This window comes from Triticum dicoccoides, chromosome 4B (genome assembly GCF_002162155.2).
Source record: "Triticum dicoccoides isolate Atlit2015 ecotype Zavitan chromosome 4B, WEW_v2.0, whole genome shotgun sequence".
NCBI lineage: Eukaryota > Viridiplantae > Streptophyta > Magnoliopsida > Poales > Poaceae > Triticum > Triticum dicoccoides.
The window spans coordinates 273,827,566-273,834,401 of NC_041387.1; positions in this window are offsets into that span (position 1 = coordinate 273,827,566).

Consider the following 6,836-nt stretch of genomic DNA (forward strand, 5'->3'; position numbering starts at 1 on the left):
TATTTAATATATATAGAACTACTCATAATTTTAAATTTAAACTTCTATAAAAGTTCAATTTTGGTAGACATATGAAGAAACACTATCCATCACACAACCTATATTTTTTGAACTTTCTAGATTCTTTTACTTTTTCTGGTACAAAACTTTTTTCTCTCTTTTCATTGTTTTGTCAACTCCACCGAACCACACCCTTAAATAAATTTTGGATGGGATGTGCACGCCATCCCCTAACTACGTATATGAATGACTCAACAGTAGTTGTTGAACTTCTGGAATGTACGAAACAATTATGGTGTTATATTATTTATTTTTATCTATTAAGTATTGCAGCTCAGTCGACCACATAATTAGTAAAGTGGACCTTTTTAATATCTTTTCTATATTTATACATTATACTTCTGTAGTTCTCCTAGTGGGATTTTTTATGAAGTTCTAGTGGAGTCAGAGTTCAAAAATATAGTCTTTATAGTTGATCGTGACCACTAGGTAAAAAAACATTACTTCTTTGAAACACACGTTCTTTTTATCACTGAATAGTAAGACATGTTGTATCCTATCCTCTCACACACCACACGTCGCTTATCCACACCGTCTAGACACACTCATCTTTATCTTCTTCCCTGTACACCTAAATTAACAACAACCAAAGCCAGCAGCCACTCGGTGACATGCATGGGAAGGTGACAGGGAACACAACAGACACCGTGTGCAGCAGCAATGAGAGACGTCGGGCGAAGGCCAATGACAGCAGTCATGGAAGGTCTACCGGAGATACCCGAGCAGGTCACGCGCGAGGGATGACGAGCATACAACAGATTGAATGCTGGAGGAGCTGCATTGGATCCTAGTCATCAGCACTCAATCCAGATCAAAATTTTCAGTCAGTTTAGATAAACAATGTTGATGCTTTAAAGATGAACAAGAACATGGTCAGCTGCTGCTTCTTTAAGAACAAGAACGAAGGCCACGATACCTATTGCAGGAGACACCATGATGCTCAGGCTGCAGGAAAGAGGCGCTGCAGTGGGAGGTGACCCTCGGGTGATTGGAGGTAGCAGGGGAAACATGGTGGGGGTGCAGCAAGTGGTCTCGCGGCAGTGCTTGGCTGGCATACGGGGAGGTCGGGGTGGGTGTTCTGCAGGTGACGCGTAGAGCCGAGGCAACGCAAGCAGAGGAGAGGAGCCCCAACACCAGAGCTCATGGCAGTTCGAGGACTGTTGGAACACCGAGCTTGGTCAATGTGGCGTTGAGGAGCGGTGGCTGACATGCATCTGGAGGACGGCAACAGCCAAGCCCAACGCCGCGGCGCTCCGGCGCTGCACCACTCGCCTGACGCGGCAAACAAGGAGGCAGAGGGGAGGAAGGAGGTAAGGTCCGGGGGACACCAGGTAGCGCGTTGTGGCCTCAAGTGGTGGCGGCGCGAGGGGATCCTTGGCGCGGTGGCGGCGCGTGGGATCTAGGGCCCAACGGCGGTGCACGAGATCGAGGGCCCTGCGGTGATGTATGGGGATCCATGCCACGGCGATAGCATGTGGGGATCCAGGGCCTGGCGGCACGCGGGGATGCGGGAGATCTGCTGCGCCGGTGAGAGGGCAAGGAGAAGGAAGCCGGAGAGGCTAGGCGCACGACGGCGGAGGTCCGGTGGTCTCCGGCGATGGGTTCGCGGGGGGTTGGGGATCGGGGAAGGTGGTGGGTGGAGCTGTTCCTGGTGGTGGGGTGTTTTTTTTCTTTTTGTTTCCACCCATTCGGGAGTTTCGGGAACAGCCGATCGCCCCTATATAAAAGTTGTGATCTAAATAGTTATTCTAATCCCAGGATTAGAATAGTGTTATCCTATATATATATATATATATTCAAATGAAGAACAACACCGAAAAAAGTGAAGCCAATGCAAAGTTGAAGAATTTGAAAAACTAAGGAATTTCATAAACGAAGAAAAACTCAAATTGAAGATTTCCAACTTTGGGTGGTGGCGTAACCCACCATATAAAAAAGCTGGTTTCAGACACCGCGTACAATTATCGTAGGGCTCTGAGAATTAATTTCTTCACACTTAGAGGGTTAGTCTTCATTGATTGAAGAAAAATGTTACTTCGTGTGTTGCGCATCTAAGTCATCAAGTCAGGATAAGTGTTAGGATGTGTGTCCATTTCAGAGAACATTCGAAGATTCTAGGATATTTATCTCACACTACAACTTGCTAAATCTCTTCTCATCCAAGGGCTTAGTGAAGATATCGGCCAGCTGATCTTCAGTGCTAACGTGGTCGATGGAGATGTCGCCCTTCAACACATGATCACGAAGAAAATGATGACGAATCTGGATGTGCTTGGTCTTCGAGTGCTGAACTGGGTTATGAGCAATCTTGATAGCACTCTCATTGTCGCAGTAGAGAGGCACATTCTTCACGTTGACGCCATAGTCCTTGAGAGTTTGCTTCATCAATAGTAGTTGAGCACAGCACGATCCAGCAGCAATGTACTCAGCTTCTGCAATGAAAAGTGATACGCAATTCTGTTTCTTCGAGGACCAACAGACCAAAAATCGTCCGAGAAAATGACATGTGCCTGACGTTGACTTGCAGTCCACGCGATCGCCAGCATAGTCAAAGTCTGAATATCCAATGAGATCAAACTAAGAGCCCTTGAGATACCATAATCCAAGTGTTGGTGTGTGAGCTAAGTATCGAAGAATATGCTTCACAGCCTTATGGTGTGATTCCTTCGGTGTAGCTTGAAATCGGGCACACATGCAAACATTAAGCACAATATTCGGCCTAGATGCACATAGGTACAATAAAGAGCCAATCATGGAGTGGTATACCTTTTGATCGAAGTCTATATACCATTTTCATCAGTGCATAGATGGCCATTTGTGGGCATTGGAATTTTGACCCCTTTGCAATCTTGCATGCCAAATTTCCTCAATACGTCCTTGAGGTATTTCTGCTAAGAAATGAATATCCCATTGCACCGTTGACAAATTTGAAGACCTAAAAAGAATTTCAATTCTCCCATCATAGACATTTGATATTCTTCACTCATCATATAGGAAAATTCATCACTGTATCGTTGGTCAGTACAGCCAAAAATGATATCATCAACATATATTTGGCACACAAACAATTCATCATCATAAGACTTAGTGAAAAGAGTTGGGTCGAGTGAACCGGGTTTGAAGCCTTTCTTCATGAGGAATTCCTTCAAAGTATCATACCACGCCCGAGGGGCTTTCTTGAGGCCATACAAGGCCTTGTTGAGTCTGAAGACTTTGTCAGGATTGTTTGGATCTTCAAAACCTGAGGGTTGAGCAACATATACTTCTTCCTCAAGCTTACCATTTAGGAATGCACTTTTCACATCCATTTGTTGTAAGATAATATCATGATGGTTAGCATAAGCAAGTAATATGCGAATAGCCTCCAGTCTAGCAACAGGTGCAAAAGTTTCATCGAAGTCAATTCCTTCAACCTGTGTGTAGTCTTGAGCTACAAGCCGTGCCTTATTCCTCACCACAAGGCCATTTTCATCTTGCTTGTTGCGGTAGATCCACTTTGTGCCAATAATGTTGTGCTTACGAGGATCTGGACATTTGACCAGTTCCCAGACGTTGTTGAGCTCGAACTGATGTAATTCTTCTTGCATAGCTTGAATCCACTTAGGCTCCAGAAATGCTTCATCTACCTTAGTGGGCTCTGTGATAGAGACAAAAGCAAAGTGCCCACAAAAGTTAGACAAATGTGAAGCTTTTGAGTGAGTAAGAGGACCTGGTGCTTCAATGTCATCGATGATCTTCTCAATTTGCACTTCGTTTGCAATACGAGGATGAGCGGGTTGTCTTCGAGTAATTTGATCCGCATTCTCTTCAGGAGCATTTTCCTCAGCACCATTTTCTTCAGGTGCGCCAGCTCGACGTTCATCACGTTCTGGAATGAATTCTTCAGCAGATTCTTCGGTGGGAATGGCATCCTCTGTAGCTTTGAACTTGATTGATTCCTCAGGTGCTGGTCCATCTATCACAGAAGGTAGGTGCTCTCTTTGCGAGCCATTAGTTTCATCGAACGGCACATCTACAGTTTCAACAACCTTGTGAAGAACGTTGTTGAAGACTTTGTAGGTGTGCGAGTCCTTTCCGTAACCAAGCATAAAACCATCATGTGCTTTCAGTGCAAATTTAGAATTGTGATGAGGATCTCTAATCCAACATTTAGCACCGAAGACTTTGAAGTAACTCACGTTGGGTTTCTTGTCAGTGAGGAGTTCATAGGCAGTCTTCTTCAAGAATTTGTGAAGATATACTCTGTTGATGATGTGGCACGCAGTATCAATAGCCTCAATCCAGAAACGACAAGGTGTCTTGTATTCGTCAAGCATAGTGCAAGCCATCTCAGCAAGAGTTCTGTTCTTGTGCTCCACGACGCCATTCTGTTGAGGAGTATAAGGAGCAGATAACTCATGAGTAATACCAAGTCATCAAGATAGTCATCAAGATCGGAATTCTTGAACTCAGTCCCATTGTCACTTCTGATGTGCTTGATCTTCACACCAAAGTTGGTTGAAGCCCTCGAGGAAAATCGTTTGAAGACTTCCTGCACCTCATGTTTGTAAGTGACAATGTGCATCCATGTGTAACGAGAATAATCATCAACAATAACAAAGCCATATAGAGATGCATCATTTGTAATAGCAGAATAATGATTAGGACCAAAGAGATCCATGTGAAGCAATTCAAATGGTCGAGTGGTAGTCATGATAGTCTTCGCTGGATGCTTGGCCTTGCTCATCTTTCCAGCTTCACAGGCTCCGCATAAGTGATCCTTGAGGAATTTGACATTATCAATGCCAATGACATGCTTCTTCTTCGCAAGCATGTGCAAATTTCTCATGCCAGCATGACCAAGTCGTCGATGCCACAACCAGCCTTCTGAAGCTTTTGCAAGTAGACATATGGCCGGTTGTGGTCCTGTAGAGAAATCAACAATGTACAAGTTTCCTCTCCTAAAGCCTTCAAAGACTTTGGAATTGTCAGCTTCCATGATCACAACACAAAGATATTTTCCAAAGAAAACAACCATATCAAGATCACAAAGCATTGAGACAGACATGAGGTTGTATCCTAAGGACTCGACAAGCATAACTTTGTCCATGTGTCGATCCTTTGAGATCGCAACCCTACCTAGACCCAATACCTGACTTTTGCCTTTGTCAGCGAGGATGATATGCTTCAGATGTGATGGTGATAAAGGAACATCCATCAATAGATTCTTGACACCAGTCATGTGATTTGTACATCCACTATCGAGGACCCACTCATTGGCTTTGGGTTGATCATCCTGCAGATGAATTAGTGAAACTTACGAACTCATATACTTCATCAGTGAAGAATATGACATAAATATCATCAAATCAATTTCATCAAGCAATAGAGCAGTTAAACAGTATGAGGACGTGTGAAATGAAAGTTCATTTCATCATGATTAGCCTGCGTCCTTTGAGGCACTATTAAGGTCTCCAACAAATTCTTCAGACGTTTTGAGCACGTCTGGAGACCTAACCCTGCATAAGAGATTAGTTCTTTTTCTTCACCACCCACATCTGAAGGGGTGGCAAAGAATTCATCACTCTGTGAGCACCATATGAGAAAGGTGGCATAGAAGCTAGTCTGCTTCGTTTCACATAAGAGGGGTTAGGGTAAGCATATGAATAAGCAGAGAAATTCTTCGAGGACTTATGAACATAATGATTTGAAGAATAATGCTCATATTCATAACCCTTCGCTCTACCCTACAAAACAGAGGGGTTAGCACGATGATGATCATATGAGGATTTTGATCCTTTTGAGGAATTTGATCCACGTGAAGAATTTGGTCCGAATGAGGACTTGGATCCATATGAAGAATTTGGTTCATATGAAGAATTCGATCTGGAGTTCCTATTCTTCACAGGTGGTGTCATCAGGACATTCACCTGAAGACTTTCAAGGTAACTTTTGGGAACCCAGATTTTCTTCATAGGAGAACCGTTCTACAGTTAGTGCCAACATATCTAGCAAATACTTCACCATTCTGATTTTTGAACAGTTTATAGTTGGAGTCAAATGACTCATCAGAAGAATGAGGAGATTCACATGTAAAGCCAGATAAGTTGGATGGATCAACCGGAGCCCCCTTTGCAGCAACCCATGAGGTTTTGGGGTACTGCTCAGGCTTCAAATATGTTCCATCAGCATTGAGTTTCCTCTCAAAGGCAATACCCTCTTTCCTAGGGTTTCTGTTGAGGATCTGCTTTTTGAGCACATCACAAAGAGTCTGATGCCCTTTGAGGCTTTTGTACATGCCTGTCATGTACAATTCCTTCAGCCCTGCATCATCAGTGATACTAGCAATGTCCTCAGATGAGGAATTAGTGATAGCAGAGACAAATGAAGAAGTTGTAGCATTAGAAGCATTTGAACATTTAGGTGAAGAATTAGAAGTTTCACGTTCAATGCACTTCAGACATGGAGGAATAAATTCTTCCTGAGTAGCGCTGATTCGTTGATCAAGTAATGAATCGCGCTCCTTCTGAAGATCTTCATAATCCACTCTTAGATTTTCAAGATCTTGCTTTCTTTGAAGAGATTCAGAAGAAAGCTTCTCGTGATTAGATAAGAGTGTGTTATGATGACCTTGAAGGGCGTCAAACTTGGACTGAAGTCTTTGAAGACTCTTAGCCAAAGCTTTTGACTGATCCATTTCTTCACCCAACATATCATCGCTCTTATTTCGCATGTATTGAAATTTTTCCAAATCTCTTTGTTGTTTAGTGGCAAGGGAAGCAAGTTTGACATAGCTG